Genomic DNA, 17584 nt, shown 5'->3' on the forward strand with positions numbered 1-17584 from the left:
GACAGCTTGAGCATACCTGTCATATGGTGTGGTGACCGGATCCCCGATGGTTCGTCTGGGCCTCCCGGACAACCTCTAGTTCTAGGTTCCCCTGAGCCGATCCCCCATCGCACAGCCTCCAGCTTAGGATCCTCTCAACAGAAGGTTGGGACCCAGCAAGTCGCTAGGGCCCCTCTCAATGTCAGGATGAGGCTCTGCATGGTGCACAACCTCAGTGAAGCAGGCCACGGTGGCGGGGCCCATGGATGCGCTTACCCTGAAGGTGGGTACCGCACCTGGAACTCGGGCCCACGCATAGAACAATCTGCCAAAAGCGGCTGCCCCAGATATATCCCCCTCCCAGCATGCCCAACGAGGGAAGACTCCTCTGATTGGCTGCTTGGAGAAGGTGGGTCTGTCAGAACCCCTCTAGCGCCAACTGCCGCCCAGAGGTGATAACATACCCCTGGAGAGCAGACTGACCTACAGGACCGATTCTGAAGTGGACAGTAGCCTGAATTTCCATAAATCACGAATGGGAGTAAAACTAACCCTTCCATTCCCCACTAACTTTAGTGTAGCGCCCGTACTAAAAGTAAGGGGGCGCTACATGTACAGACTCCGCTCTAGGCACAGACGTCTCAGTACAGACCGCTCAGTATAGACTACCCTCCCCCCAGTACAGACCCCTCAGTACAAACTACCCTTCTACTTAATACTTAATACAGACCCCTCAGTACAGACTACCCTTTTTCCAGTACAGACCAGTGGCGGCTGGTGCCCAACATTTTTGGGATGCACAAACAAACGGAAAAAAAAAAAAAACATCAATTGCAGCCTCACTGTGCCCATCAATTGCTGCCACTGTGCCGATCAATTGCCGCCACTATCCCCATCAAACGCAGCCACTGTGTCATAAAATTGTCGCCACTGTGCTGGCATGGCACAGTGGCGACAATTTTATGGCACAGTGGCAACAATTTTATGGCACAGTGGCTGCATTTGATGGGCATAGTGGCTGCGTTTGATGGGCACAGTGGCGGCAATTAATGGGCACAGTGGCGGCAATTGATGGGCACAGTGGCTGCATTTGGCATGGCACAGTGGCGACAATTGATGGCACAGTGGCTGCGTTTGGCATGGCACAGTGGCGACAATTTATAGGGACAGTGGCGACAATTTATAGGCACAGTGGCGACAATTGATGGCCATTATTATGTCTGGAAGGACAACAAGGAGAGGCAGAGAGTCACGAGCCGATAAAAGAGACAAGCAGGCTCTGCGTCTAGAGGCAACAGTGCTGGTCGAGGACACAGTGCATCCTCATCAGCACGTGGCCGTGGGACGCGCTCGTCCTTTTTTTTTCGGCAGCTGGCCGCGTTGAGCCGCAACATGCCGAAGACTTGGTAGAGTGGATGACCAAGCCGTCCTCATCCTCCTCATCCTCTCTCACCCAGGCCCAGCAGCTGCCAACGCTGCCTTTTTCCTCTGCTCAATGGCATCAGTCACTCCTTCCCTAGCCCCACCATGTCCTCCGGAGGAGTCCCCTGAACTGTTTGACCACAGTGTTGGGTACATGCTGCAGGAGGATGCGCAGCATTTTGAAGGCTCCCATGATGGTACACAGCTAGAGGAAGGCAGTAACGTAACAGGGCAGTCATGGTCCCCCAGCTTCAGCATACTGACAGTTTTTTTACAGTGATGAGGAGGGAGGGGATGATGAGGTCACTGACTCCACGTGGGTGCCTGATAGGAGAGAGGAGGAGGAGGCACATCTCCAACGAGGCAGGATGCCCTCCAGGGGCCAGCTTAAGGGCAGCACACCGACTGCATCACAACGCAGAGCTCCGCATGTGCAGGGTGCTGCTGTCTCTCTGCGTTATTCCAAAAGTTCTTTGGTGTGGGCCTTTTTTGAGACGAGTGCATCAGATCGCACCGCTGCTATTTGCAACATATGTCGCAAGCGTATCTCTTGTGGCCAAAACATCACCCGCTTGGGCACCAAATGCTTGACCAGACATATGTCGACCTGCCATGCAGTTCGTTGGCAAGCGTACCTCAAAGACCTACACCAAAGAACAAAGCGGACCTCTCCTTGCTCCTCATCAGCTGGGATCTCCAACCCCACTATACCCTCAGTCCTCTCTAAAGCCTTCACTGATAGGACTGAAGGTGTAGAATTAGGTGTGTCACAGCCAAGTACTTGCAGGCAATCTACTATCAGTACACCAATGTCAGATTGTACCAGGCAGATTTCCCTGCCCCAGCTGCTGTAGCGCTGAAAGAAGTTCTCTCCCAGCTATCCACATGCTCAGCGGTTGAATGCTAGCTTGGCTAAATTGCTAGCACTTCATCTGCTGCCTTTTCAGTTGGTAGATTCTGCCACCTTCCGTGAGTTTGTGGAATGTGCGTTACCTGAGTGGCAAGTTCCCAAACGCCACTTTTTCTCACGGAAGGCGAATCCTGCTCTCTACCGGCATGTGGAAGGCAATGTCCATGCCTCGCTGGACAGGGCGGTCAGTGGTAAGGTGGTAAAAAATGAAAAAAATCAGAAAAACTCAACGCTACTGCCCTTTTTTTTATAACATCCAGTGTGCATTAGGGCCATATTGTACTCCTTTTTAGGACACTGGTAATGGTAATTAAATGGTTATGTTTGATTAATCTTTTGAACTTTTATTGCTAAAGAATAAGTATCTGCTGATGTAATATGATATCAGAGAATAAACAAAGGGAGGATTTCCGCATAGCTTCATGTCTGCCTGTTGACAGACTGATAATTGGAAGCTGCTTACTGCTTTGTTTCCCGACTGACAAGTTTATCAGATATTAAAGAAAGCTGTGATTACAGGTTAGGTGCATGGTTTCTAAAGAGCATGAAATTAAAGATCTTTTCCGGAATAGTTGCTCTGCACCCCATTTTTTCAATTACTTGGATAGCCAATTTGAAATGGTATGTTTGTTTGAATGTGTCATTATGTGCTTAAAGGGGTTGTAAAGGTAAATGTTTTTTTCACCTTAATGCCCCCGTTTTACTTACCTGACCCCTCGAAAGTTCCCCGCTTGCCCCCATCATCCTCCTCCGTTCTCAGCCTAGCCAATGATTGGCTACACTGGATGGATTGAAAGCAGCGCAGCCATTGGCTGCCGCGGCTGTCAATCACATCCAATGATGCGGCGTGGGGAGGCGAGTGATACAGTCTGCGGCTATGGCTGCCGCTGTATTATGGGAGCGCGCCCGCAAGAGCTTTCCACCATGCTCGCTCACTCACATGAAGGTAGAAATCTCTTGCGGGGGAGGGCGAGACAGCCGCCGAGGGACCCCAGAAGACCAGGTTCGGGGACACTCTGTGCAAAACGAGCTGCACAGTGGAGGGAAGTATAACATGTTTGTTATTTTTTTTTATCTTTACTGAGACTGGTAATGCATAAAGGAGGCGCTAAAATCAGATTGGAACTCACGCCAGCTTCCCCAGCGAGGAACACTCTCCGCAACGCTGACTAGCCTCAGTGCCAGGTCCAAGGCACCACCAAAATTAGGAGGCCTTTTGGCGATGCTATAATTTTATGTATTTTAATAAACAGTACTTCACTATGGTGGTCTCCCTTTCTCTTTGCTTGATACTGTGAGATTGACTGGACTAAGGGAACGTAGAGCCGCGCAATTTGAATCCTGGAATACTGGTTCTGTGACCAATGCTTTACTTGACCTCTTTTTTAATTAAAAAGGTCAACACCTTGTGGTAAGGAGCCATCTATTTGTGCACCTTTTTTGGGGTGAATTCTGATCTTGGTGGAGGTTGACATCCCTTGTATCGAATTTCCAGCACTGCATTGCTGAGCTCTAGTACTCTTCAACACGGAAACACATGAATGGACTTTTATTTATTTATTTATGTATTTATTTATTTAATCACATTCATTATTTATAGTTTCTGTCACCATTTGCTATCACTGTTGCACTAGTGGTATTTTTATTGTTCACTGTTGGTTCAGTAGGACCATCTCATTATTTATTCCTCCACCCACTTATATACATATTTATTATTATGCATTATTCACACTGATTTTAGCGCCCCCTTTATGCATTACTCGTTTATAATTTTGATTCAGGTCTTAATTTTTGGGGAGCAGCTCACCTTAATTATTTGTTTTATACGAATAATTCACACTAATTATTTATTTTTCACTATTGGCGCGAGATATCACATTTACTGAGACTGGGTTCACACTGCTGCGCTGTTATATGTTGCGAATTAGTTCCGTTCCCTGTGTGAGGTGCCAATTTGCCTTGCGTTTTGAGCTGGAGAGGTGCGAATCTATCGTGAATTTACCACGATTTTACCGAAATTTTACTGGGAATTTCAGGAGTTGGACACAGCTGCAATTGATGTTCTAGCCAATGGAATCATGTTAATGTCTAATGTAAAAAAAAAGGTGTTAACTTCCTGGCTTTTGTAGAGAGTAGCGTGGTGGAATTTGCACATATTTGCACATATCTGAACCAACAATGCGATTCCAGAACGATTTACATTGATGCCTATGGAGACTAAATTTGCAACACAATGCTGTAAACTCACACAAGACCCTTTTTATTATCGCATCGCATTCGTAGAGGAATCGCAACGCATAGATGTGAACAACTGTCAATGGAAACAATGACTTTTTGGGCGACATGCAAATCTCGGTTTTTAACGCATCGCATTCATTATCAACTTGCACAAGTGTGAATGGGGCCTTAGGTAGTGTTTTGTTAGACTGAAATGTAAATAATATTTTTTAATAAGGCTTCAGAAGCATGGGTTGTGGCAATGTGCCAGGGTCACTCTACGGTGTTTGGTGAGCCGTAGGTTTAGAGTCATGGAGAATTTTTGCATATACCCAAATAATTTATTAACATTACCACCCACATAGCAATGTTTTGGTTCCAGTATTGTGGAGACATTACCATAAAGCCTCACATAGTCTGAAAACCACTATCACTTTACTGATGTATGACAAAATTAGGTTGATTTACTAAAGGCAAACCCATTCTGCACTACAAGTGCAATCGGATGTGCAATCCCTGCAGATCTGAGGGGAAGCTCTGAAATGAGTGTAAGCTCTGCTGATTTTATAATTCGGTCATGTGCCAGCTAAATTGTGTTTTTAATTTTGCTTGCATGTCCCCCTCAGATCTACAGTGACATAGATTGTGCACTTTGCAAAGTGCAGTTGCCCTCTGAAAGTGCAGTTGCTCCATAGCTTAGTAAATGAGGTAAGGCTTCACTTTGCAAAGAGTACCCAATCATGTGCAAGGAAAATTAAAATAATAGCACTTTTGCTTGCACATGATTGGATGATGGAAGTCAACACAGCTTCTACTCATTTACTAAGCTCTGAAGCAACTGCTCTTGCGGAGTGCGACCACACTTTTCAAAGTGCACAGTCTTTTTGCCTTTAGTAAATCAACCCCAATGCTATCATCTTCTATATGTACTGTATCTGTATATGGTTAATGAACAGTGTAAACAGTAATGCCAGCCAACATATTTTCAAGGACTAATGGCTATTCAATTAAAAACCAGCTGACATTTGGCCCATGTGTATGTTATTATTATACAGAATTTATAAAGCGCCAACAGTTTGCGCATCGCTTTACAACATCAGGGAAGACAGTGCAGTTGCAATACAATTCAATACAGCAGGGATCAGAGGGCCCTGCTTGTTAGAGCTTACAATCTAGAAGATGTTATCCAGTCCGTTTAGCCGGCTTCTGTCGGACGAGCATACTGGAAAACCAGCAGCAGACTGGCTCCCTATCGGCGCTCTCAGTCAATGGCTGTGAGCGCTGACCGGAGTGTTCTGGAAGGGGACTGTCCCCCTGTCAAAACACAACAGCTCAAAAGGCGAGATTGATGTACTAACATCTGCCTATTAGTACAGCGGCTCCGGCCGGAGCTATCAGTTTTTTTTGTTCAACTTGCAAAAAAAAAAACATTATGCTGCGTACACACAATCAGAATTTTCGACAACAAATGTTCAATGTTAGCTTTTGGTCGTATAATCCAACCATGTGTATGCTCCATCGGAATTTCCGACAACAAATGTTTGAGAGCTGGTTTTCAATTTTTCCGACAACAAAAGTTCTTGTCGGAAATTCCGATCATCTGTATGCAATTCAGACGCACAAAAATCCTACGCATGCTCTGAATCAATATGACGCATGCCCGGAATCATTGAACTTCATTTTTCACGGCTTGTCGTACGTGTTGTACGTCACCGCATTCTTGACGCAGAATTTCAGACAACATTCCGTCAGAAAAAAATCCACGGTTTTGTTGTCGGAAATTCCGATCGTGTGTACGCGGCATTAGTGTATACCAGGCTTAAAAGTTGCAATGTTATTATGGACTTTCTTTAAGGCCTATGTATATGTAAGGAATTAACACTGCAACATTGTCCGATGGTTCACTTTTTTAATCACTTCCCCATCCAGTATACCTATAAAAACGTTCTAGGTGAAAAGTGGTTCCACCAGGATCATGGCTGCAGCCATGATCCTAGTGTCATTTTGTACAGCCAGCAACCAGCGTTAGGTAGAAGTGATCTGTGTGACTCTACATCTGCCCAATCAATTTTACAGGGCTCGAAAGACCCCCCTCCTGGCACAGCTTGATGCTGTTCCAAGGCCCTTCTGTTTCTCCGGGGAGCCCAGGACCGCTGCAAGCACTCAGGTCAGCTGCTCACAGAGGAGGATCATACGTTAACATACTTCCCAACTTTTTGAGATGGGAACGAGGGATCCCTATTAGCAAACATATGTAGACATAGGACACACACCCTGCCACACCCCCTTAAAGAAGAATTATACAAAAAAAATATTAGTTAAGCCCACAAGTGCTTTTTTTTTTACCACTACAATTCCCTTTTACTGACTTTTAACATTTACAAATGTAGCAATTTTGAAATTGGATGAAAGGTTTAGCACTGGGAAACACTTTTTAAAAGATAAAAAGTGCATTTTATATATAGATCAGACCAAAATGAGGGACAAATGAGGAGGAAAGAGGGACAGAGGGCCCCACCCACAAGCACATGGCTGACATCCCCAAATCTCACTCCAAATGTCCAAAGACTAGCACCTGGAGGCAGCAGTGCCTCAGATCACACACTGAAGATATAAATACCACACTTTTGTGTTTTCCCCTATTTATCATGAGCTGAACGCAAAGATCTACGGCTTTTTCTATGCACACAAAACGCCTATTTCTCAAAAATGTTGTTCACAAATCTGTCTAAATCTGTGTTAGTGTGCACTTCTCCTTTGCCGAGATCATCCACCTTACAGGTGTGGCATATCAAGATGCTGATTAGACAGCATGGTTATTGCACAGGTGTGCCCTAGGCTGGCCACAATAAAATACCACTTGAAAATGTGCAGTTTTACTGTATTGGGGGGTCTGGGGGGTCCGAAAACTAATCAGACCACCATTTGACTCACGCAATGCAGCACATCTTCTTCGAATAAAGTTAATCAGGTTGTTTTTTTTTTTTTTTTTTTGTAAACTCTTTATTTAGGATAGAAGAACATACAGAAATACAGAGACACCTTCAACGTATATTCCAGTGAGTTTAGCATTCCCCACACCTCCATACATGTATGAAACATGACATAAAAGAAATATGTTAACCGAAGGAGCTCACAGTACTTTTCCAAAGAGCAGGAGTCCTCTGCATTCCGCATGGCCATTTTTGCGGCATCCGCTCATTTTTTTTAAGAGAAAGAGGATAAATTGAATTCGAGCCCGGTGACAACTGGCTCTAAGGTCTGACATAGTAACAATAAAGGAGATCACAGTAAGAAACGAAAGATAGAGGGAGAAAAGAGAAGGGGGAGAGGGGGAAAAAAAAGGGGGGGGGGAGGAGAGTAGAGGAAATTACCACCATCCAGTCGCACTCATCCCAGCTGGGGAGCATTTAGAGTCAACCCCCTTCAGGGGGACCGGGCCACCAACTGTCCGTACTCCTCGGAGTAAATGAATTTGTGCCAGTGGAACCATGTTTTGGAAAATTTTTCATTCAGGCCTTTTTCTGTGGCTACCAAGTCCTCCATTGCATGGATATCCGCCACTCTTCTCAACCAACCGGCCACCAACGGAAGCTGGGTCTGCTTCCAGTTCGAGCGGCAGTATGGATCTTTTTTAGGCCTTACCCGGGATCCTGTGGTGATGCAGAAGGAAGAACTCAGGGGATAACGGTATCACCCAATCTGTGAATTTCTGCGTGATCCGATGGACCTCCATCCAAAATGATTTAAGGAGGTGACACGACCAAAAGACATGAAGGAGCGTTCCAACCTCCTCCCCGCACCTCCAACATAAGTCTGTGCTCTGAGGGAACATCTTGTGTATCTTTTTTGTAATACCAATGGGACAGGACTTTATACCCCGTCTCTTGGAGCCTTGCACAAATAGAGGTCTTATGAGTGAAAAGGATGATCCGATCAACTTGTTTGTCCGTAAGTTGTAGGCCCAGCTCGCGCTCCCATCTGGAGATATAAGAAGGTCTATGTTCCAGGGGCAGAGATACCAGTAATTGGTAAGTGAGAGAGATTGTATGTCTCAGTGGGGACTGGTCTAAGCTTAGTAGTTCAAAGGGGGTTAATTGTCTCCCAAAGGCCTCTGGGGGAGGCAGCGAGCTAATGTAATGGGAAAGCTGTACCTTTTGCCAGAAAGATAGCCCCGCCAGGGCTGGATCGTCCACGATTTGCTTCCTGCTTTTCCATTGGTCATTGGAAAGGAATTGTCGTGCCTGTGATCTCTCAACACGTTTTAAGTCTAAGAATCTGGGGTCGTTAAGTCCCAGGCTGAAGGCCAGGTTGCCAACCACCGGGGTGAGTGGGGATGGAAGCGGTGCAATCGACAGTTCGCGAAACGCCTTCAAAGCCGTCCGGACCGTCACCCCCACCGTAGGATGGCTGGAGACCTGCCTCGGTAGGGGCAATTGGCACCAGGGCAGCGAGTCCAGCTGCATCCCCGTCAGGGATTTCTCTATTAGCACCCATTGTTTCAAGGTGCTATGGCGGCTCCAATCCAGAATACTGGGACCACACAAACTGGGTAAGCACTATTCACTGTTCTTAGGAAGGAGGTGGGGACCTGTATAGGGAGGGCTTGAAAATGATACAGCAATCTAGGCAATATATTCATTTTAACTATGCCACAACGGCCGAACCAAGAGAACATACCACGCTGCCACTCCTGCAGGTCCTTTTTAATGACTGTCAGAAGAGGAGGAAAATTCAGGGGGAATATCTCCTCCGTCTTACCGGGCAAGAGGATGCCCAAGTACTTAATGTGGGACGTAGCCCATTTGAAAGGAAAGTCCAGTCGAAGCAATGCAGCCAACGAGGGGGGCAAGGCGACATCAATCGCTTCCCACTTCTGATAGTTGATACGGAACATTGACAACTCCTCATAGGTCTTCAGTTCCTTGAGAAAGTTTGGAATAGACACTAGGGGATTAGTCAGAAAAAAGAGCAGATCATCCGCAAATCCCGCTATCTTCGGGGACAAGGTGGTGTCTAGACGAGGTCCTGTGATATTGGGGTTGTCTCTGATGAGACTCAAAAAGGGTTCAAGGGTAAGGATAAATATCATAGGTGATAGGGGACAACCTTGTCTTGTCCCGTTTGTTATCTGAAATGAAGAGGAGAGGTGGCCATTGACCTTGACCTAGGCCGACGGGCGGGAGTATATTGCTTGCACCCACTTCATCATGCGTTCCCTCAGTCCTATATGTCGGAGAGTTTAGAACAGGAAGGGCCAGCTTACCCTGTCGAACGCTTTCTCGGCATCCGTCGAGAGGAGCAACAGTGGGATCTTCCTAGTCCAGGCAGCCGTATAATGTTGATAGCTTTGATAGTATTATCGCGCGCTTCTCTAGTGGGGACAAATCCGACCTGGTCAGGGTGGATCAGTTATGGCATCAAGTCTATGAGACGCATCAGGCTGTTGATTGTGGCCCGTGGAATGTTGGTCCATTCCTCTTCAATGACTGTGCGAAGTTGCTGGATATTGGCAGGAACTGGAACCCGATGTTGTATATGCCGATCCAGAGCATCCCGAACATGCTCAATAGGTGACATGTCCGGTGAGTATGCTGGCCATGCAAGAACTGGGATGTTTTCAGCTTCCAGGAATTGTGTACAGATCCTTGCAACAAAGGGCCGTGCATTATCATGCTGCAACATGAGGTGATGGTCGTGGATGAATGGCACAACAATGGGCCTCATGATCTCGTTGCGGTATCTCTGTGCATTTAAAACACCATCAATAAAATGCACTGTGTTCGTCTTCCATAGCATATGCCTATCCATACCATAACCCCACCGTGACCATGGGCCACTCGATCCACAATGATGACATCAGCAAACTGCTCACCCACACAACGCCATACACGCTGTCTGCCATCTGTCCTATACAGTAAAAACCGGGATTCATCCCTGGAGAGAACACCTTTCCAAAGTGGAAGACACCATTGAATGTGAGCACTTACCCACTCAAGTTGGTTACGGTGACAAACTGCAGTCAGGTCGAGCCCCCGATGAGGATAACAAGCATGCAAATGAGCTTCCCTAAGACAGTTTCAGACAGTTTGTACAGAAATTCTTTGGTTATGCAAACCAATTGTTGCAGCAGCTGTCTGGGTGGCTGGTCTCAGACGATCTTGGAGGTGAAAATGCTGGATGTGGAAGTCCTGGGCTGGTGTGGTTACACATGGTCTGCGGTTGTGAAGTAGGTTGGATGTACAGCCAAATTCTTTGAAACACCTTCGGTGAGGGCTTATAGTAGAGAAATGAACATTTACTTCAAGAGCAACAGCTCTGGTGGACATTCCTGCAGTCAGCATGCCAATTACACGCTCCCTCAAAACTTGCGACCTTGTGGCATTGTGCTGTGTGATAAAACTGCACATTTTACAGTGGCCTTTTATTGTGGCCAGCCTAAGGCACACCTGTGTAATACTCATGCTGTCTAATCAGCATCATGATATGCCACACATGTGAGGTGGATGGATTATCTCGGCAAAGGAGAAGTGCTCACTAAAGGCGGCCATACACGGTTCAGATTTCGAAAGAATTTTCTTTCGAAAATCGTATCAAAGAATTTTCGTACGAATTTCGCACTGTTAGTGGGCTGCAGCAACAGCCGATTTTCGTGCAGCAATCAAATTTGAGGAATCCGACATGTTGGATTTTTTTTTAAAGCGAACGATTTTCTGATCAATGATGGAAGAATCGCGTGAGAAATGTAATAGAAAAAAAATGCGCATGTGCAAGAAAAGAATATTCACGGAGATAAAAGAATATTCCCGGAGAGAAAAGAATATTCCTGGCAACATGAAGGTTTGGTCGGCCAAATTTTGAAAATCAATGGTGGCATCATCGGATCACAAAAAAAAGAAAAATTCTGATTTTGAAAAGAAAATTTGTTCGAAATTTGACCGTGTATGGCCTGCTTAACACAGACAACAATATTTGAGAGAAATAGGCCACACCTGCAAGGTGGATGATCTCGGCAAAGGAGAAGTGCACACTAACACAGATTTAGACAGATTTGTGAACACATTTTTTGAGAAATAGGCGTTTTGTGTACAAAGAAAAAGTCGTAGATCTTTGAGTTCAGCTCATGATAAATAGGGGTAAACACAAAAGTGTTTATAATTTTGCTCAGTGTATATGATGCTATACGCGCAGGGGTGCCTAGGCACCCACACATACCGATGTAGCACCCTGATACTAATTAGGCAGGGTTGAGAACTTTAGAAATTTAGCTTGCTAGGTGGTAACTAGCCTGGCTGATTGATAGGGGACTTGCTGGCTTTTTCCCTAACTCTAGAATCCAGACTAGGAGTTAATAGGTTGACTCAGCCAATTGTCAGGGGTCTCTTTGCATCCTTGGCCTGCTGGGAGCGCCTATTTTTTGGGAGGAGTCAGGTGATCAGGGTTCTGTGCCACCTGGATGGCTGTCTGGGTGGACGTGTGTCACAAGGTTCTGGGCTGCTAGACCAGAAGCCTGAGTCCTATCCAGTGAGCACCTGGCTGCTAGGCTGTCTGAGGCCTATACAGGTTTGAAAAAGGCAGTGCAGGGTTTGGGCTTTAGGCTGGAAGCCCAACCATGTTGTAAAGGTTCCACCGGATGGTGGAACTGGATCATTGCCAGCGGTGAGGGAGAAGCAGTTGCCACAAGGGATGACCAATCCTGTCGGCTGGGGCAAGTGATGATCAAGGCCAGAGGTAAAGGGAGGAATAGTTGCCAGCAAGGGACAACCATTCCTGTTATCAGAGGCCAGTGTATGGAAGTCTGAAGGAGTACCAGAGCAGCCTTTTCACCAGCCAGGGATGGAGAAGAAGTGGGAAAGCTTCAGCAGAGTGCCAAGCCAAGGACCCAGCGGCTTAGCGTGGGTGAAGCTTGAGGAGTTTACAGTGGGTTAGCTGTAAGTCTAGTGAGAAACCGGGAGCTCAGTGAGGGAAGATCTACAGTGGGATACTGTGAGAAAAGATCTATAATGGGTTACAGTGAATTACGTGTATGAATCTCTATTGACAGTTCAAACGTTCAGTTGCCATAGGGGACAGTAGTTCTACAAATACAGTTGGTGCATCCAGCTTAAAGGCCCTCTATCTGTTATTTTGTCTGGGAGTCTGCCAATTACTATTGCATCTGCCTAAGGGTGTCCTGAACCTTACCCTCTCTCCCCCAGTTCAAGACAAGAACTCTCTTTTCTTTCATTCCAAAGTGGCACGGCTGGTGCACAAGGGCGTACATGAACGTCCCCTTTAAGAGCCCAGCTGTGGGTCGCGCGCCGCCGGCGGCGCACTCGCAACCCGGTCCTCTTCTCAGTGATCGTCCCCGCAGGAACAGCAGATCCGATCGCCGTCAGTGTCCCACGATCGGGTCACAAAGAGGAAGAACGGGGAGAGGTAAGTGTAAACAGCCTCTCTCCCCGTGCTTCCCTGTGTTAGGGAACGACGATCAGTGATGTCACACGCACAGTCACGCCCCCCCACAGTAAGAATACTCCCTTAGGACACACCTAACCCCTACAGCGCCCCCTCCTGTATAACCCCTTCACCGCCAGTGTCATTTTTACAGTAACCATTTTCGCTGTAAAAATGACAATGGTCCCAAAATAGTGTCAAAAGTGTCCGATGTGTCCGCCATAATGTCGCAGTCACGAAAAAAATTGCTGATCGTCACCATTACTAGTAGAAAAAACAATAATAAAAATGCCATAAAACTATCCCCTATTTTGTAAACGCTGTAACTTTTGCTCAAACCAATCAATAAACGCTTATTGCGATTTTTTTTATGTAGCGCTACCCCCGAAGGAGCCGCTGATTGATTTGGGGATCGGCCTACTAAGTTACCCTGGCAATGTCTAGGGGTGTAACTGTGAGAATAGCAACAGTGAGTGGAAGTCCAGACATCCAATAAAGAGTTTTCAATGCTTTATTGCCCAGGCCAAACACAGCCAACATCAACACAATTTGGGAAGATCAAAGTTGATGAAGGAAGAAAAGAGAACCATGCGGTATCAGGCCTGGATATAGAACCGAGCAATACACTGCTCTGCATTGAACCAATTGTGTAACATGTCGCCACTCTAGACCCCTATAATAGGCCTGGCAGCCGGAGTGTCACTCTGGATAACACTGGGAGGTACAGGCCTCTCACACAAACCTGTCTCTAGGGCCCCTACCACAGGCTAATTTCAATAGAGGACTTGAGTGAATAAGGAAAGAGAATCCTCCCAGTAGACTTTTCTATAAATGGTCCCCGGATGACAGCAACCATACCTGTCAGTGGTCCGGACACCCGATCCCAGGCTGGGATTCTGTCAATAGGCCTTGGAACCCAGTGGAGGTTCACTGCAAAGTTCAGCTCTGGCCAGGTGGGCCGCGCCAGCGGGGTCCATGGATGCGCGTACCCTGAAGGTGGGTACCGCACCTGGAAAGAGGACCCCGCGAAGAGTTTTTTAACACATGACCTCTCTCACAGATATACCCTCCCCCAGCATGCCCCGCGAGGGAAAACATCCTCTAATTGGCTGCTGGGAGAAGATCTGCTCTGCTAGAACCCCTCTGGCGCCAGCTGCCGGCCAGGGGTGGCATTGCACTCCCTGACCGCAAACTGACCCAGTGGACATTTCCAGAATGACAGAGGTCCCAAATTTAAACAAACACTGGAAGGAAAAAAGGTAACTCTCCCTTCCCCACTAAATTTAGGCGTAGTGCCCATGCTGAAAGCAAGGGGGCGCTACATATATATGTAGCGCTTACCCCCGAAGGAGCCACTGGTTAGTTTGGGATCAGCTTTCCAAGTTACCTTCTTGACTTGATCTAGGGGTGACTTTTGTGAATAAAGAGCAAGTATCCAGACACAAATTTAGTTTCAATGCATTAATCCAAGGGCCCAAACTGGCCAACATCAACATGACACACGATAGAGAAAGGTTGATGAGCGTAGAATAACTTTAGTATCAGGCCTTGGATTTCAGGAGAGAGAGAGAGAGAGAGCAAGCCTGCTCTCAGCAATAGTCAAACACAATTCTTCGCCACCCAATCAGGGTGGGTAAAGTGCCCCCGGACAGGCAACTATCTCAGGCCTGGCAGCCGGAGCGCCACTTGTAGATCACAGGGAGGAAACAGACCTCTGCCACAGGCCTGGCTCAGGGCCTCTGCCACAGGCTAGACAATTTAGGATTTGTGAAATCAGTTGAAGCAAATCCTCCCAGTTAATTCAATCAATGTCACCCACTGACAGCTTGAGCATGCCTGTCATACAGTGTGGTGACCGGATCCCCGATGGTTCGTCTAGGGCTCCAGGACAACCTCTAGTTCTAGGTGCTCCCGAGCCAATCCCCCACCGTACAGCTCCCGGCTTAGGATCCTCTCAGCAGAAGGTTGGGACCCAGCAAGTCGCTGGAGCCCCTTTCAATGTTAGGGTGAGGCTCTGCATGATGCCTGAACTCAGCCTGGCAGGGCGCACCCTGAAGGTGGGTATCGCACCTGGAACTCGGGCCCCGCAAGAACAACCCGCCAAAAGCGTCTGCCACAGATATATCCCCCCTCCCAGCATGCCCAATGAGGGAGAAACTCCTCTGATTGGCTGCTGGAAGAAGGTGGGTCCCCCAGAATCCCTCTAGCACCCCTGGAGCACAGACTGACCTACAGGACAAATTCCGGAAATGGCAGCAGCCTAAATTTCCACAATTAGTGAATGGGAGTAAATTAACCCTCCCATTCCCCACTAATTTTAGTATAGCGCCCGCACTGAAAGTAGGGGGGGCGCTACATATATTTTTGGGGGATATTTATAATAGCAAAAAGTAAAAAATATAGATTTTTTTTTTAAATTGTCGCTCTATTTTTGTTTATAGCGCAAACAATAATAAAACCACAGAGGTGATCAAATACCACCAAAAGAAAGCTCTATTTGTGGGAAAATAATGCCGCCAATTTTGTTTGGGAGCCATGTCGCACGACCGCACAATTGTCAGTTAAAGCGACGCAGTGCCGAATCTCAAAAAGGGGCCAGGCCTTTACCTGCATAATGGTCCGAGTCTTAAGTGGTTAACAGTAATTTAACATGTTTGCAAATAATTGCATGCTCTCTTGCACGTGTACATCAGATAAATAACCAAACAACTTCCTTATGGTAACCTGCTAAACCAGGAGTGTAATTTTCTGAGCTCTGTGTTGGGTAAGCTGTGTACATTTTGTGCTGTGTATTGTGTCTGGGTTAGGCTGATCTAGAGGCAATTGAGTGAATGCCGCAACATAATCTACAGTTTGACCGCCTGGTCAGCATTGTGTATCAAACAGTGGTTTCAGGCTTTATTCATGAATAAGTGGTTATGTACAATTCAAAGTACTATTCTTTGATCTGCATGAAATTGTAGTGCTGCCCCGGAAGGAGTTGCTGAGAATTTGACGGGTTCTTCCTATGTGGTACAGTTGCTGTCACTCATGCAAACAACAGTCCATTCACTCTGGCTCCATTAGGCAAGTCTAGGGGATTTTAGTTTCATTGCAGAACAATGGAGAAGGGTACGGGGTGTGGGATACTTCAAAGCACTCAAGGTCAGTTGATGGAGGACACTATTCTCTTTGAAAAGGAGCACAGTCTAGCTTTCACAGCTGGGAACCCTGAGCTAGTTTGCACAACAGTCTATTGTCTCCTTAGTAGTTAAAGTCTCGTAGATGGGGACCATGAGGTAGCTCTAGAATAGTTAAAGTCTCATATATAGGGACCATAAGGTTTGTCTCTCTAGATACGCTATAGCTGAGGGTCAGTCTGGGTCTCTATCACAAGTCCTAGAGCCAGTGGCGTCACTAGGGTTGGCATCACCTGGTGCGGTAAAATATGGTGTCACCCCCCCCCCCCCCAATAACATTTTTCAAATATTTTTTACCCTACTGTTTGCTCTCTGTTCTCCTTTCTTCCCCTTTTCTCCCTCTCCCTCTCCCTATCCATCTTTCTTGTTCGTTCAATCCCTTCTTCTTTCTCTCCATTTTTCTTTGTCCCCTCCCCCCACCTCTCTTTCTCCAGAACCGGAATTCACATCTCAGGAGCCTATAGGCCAGGGGCGTACCTAGAGCATTTGGCACCCGGGGCGGATCCAATGTCTGGCACCCCCCACGTTAAAATGTAAAAACACCCCACTGTGCCCCCTGCATACCTCTGCATCCTTCAATATATTTTTGTTACTACTGTGTACCCCTCTCCACAACTGCACCTCTGGACCACTTTACATTGCACAGCACCCTGCATCACTGGACCCCTTTACATTACACAGCCCCCTGCATCACTGGACCCCTTTACATTACACAGAACCCTGCATCACTGGACCCCTTTACATTACACAGCACCCTGCACCTCTGGACCCTTTTACATTACACAGCACCCTGCATCACTAGACCCCTTTACATTACACAGCCCCCTGCACCACTGGACCCCTTTACATCACATAGCCCCCTGCACCTCTGGACCCCTTTACATTACACAGCACTCTGCACCTCTGGACCTCTTAAAAAAATAAATAAAAATCGGGATGGTGTCACCCCTCTAGCGGGTGTCACCCGGGTGCGGACCGCACCCCCCTAGCAACGCCTCTGCCTAGAGCAGCTACATCCTTAGACTTGATCCCTTGATGGAGAAGTTCAGCATTCATTCAAGAGGGGCTTCAGGGGCAAATAGCCCCCTGAAGCTCACAGATCCATCCTTTGCAGTAAAAAAGACAGTCTGCCTAGGGCTTTGGGTTATTTACCACCTCCCTGACCACCTTCTGGTGTGAGGGATTGGCCAAACCATAGTAAATATTTAGGCCAGTTATTTGAATTTTCCTGGAAGTTTTTCCCAAAGGCAGGGGGAAACAATCAAACTCTTTTGCCACGTACACACGATCATTTTTCGGCATGAAAAAAATTACGTTTTTAAAAAATGTCATTTAAAACGATCGTGTGTGGGCTTCACATTATTTTTCGAGTTCTGAAAAACGACAAAAAAAATATTCGAACATGCTGCATTTTTTAACAACGTTTTAAACAATGTCGTTT

At 46.7% G+C, this 17584-nt stretch overlaps 1 protein-coding gene across 4 annotated transcripts in view; it reads right to left on the minus strand.

The window, feature by feature from the left end:
- The window catches only part of OTOP2 (otopetrin 2), a 142167-nt gene that overhangs the window by 34724 nt on the left and 89859 nt on the right, over positions 1-17584 (minus strand). The window lies entirely within an intron of this gene.

The sequence above is a fragment of the Rana temporaria genome, chromosome 12 (assembly GCF_905171775.1).
Source record: "Rana temporaria chromosome 12, aRanTem1.1, whole genome shotgun sequence".
Lineage (NCBI taxonomy): Eukaryota > Metazoa > Chordata > Amphibia > Anura > Ranidae > Rana > Rana temporaria.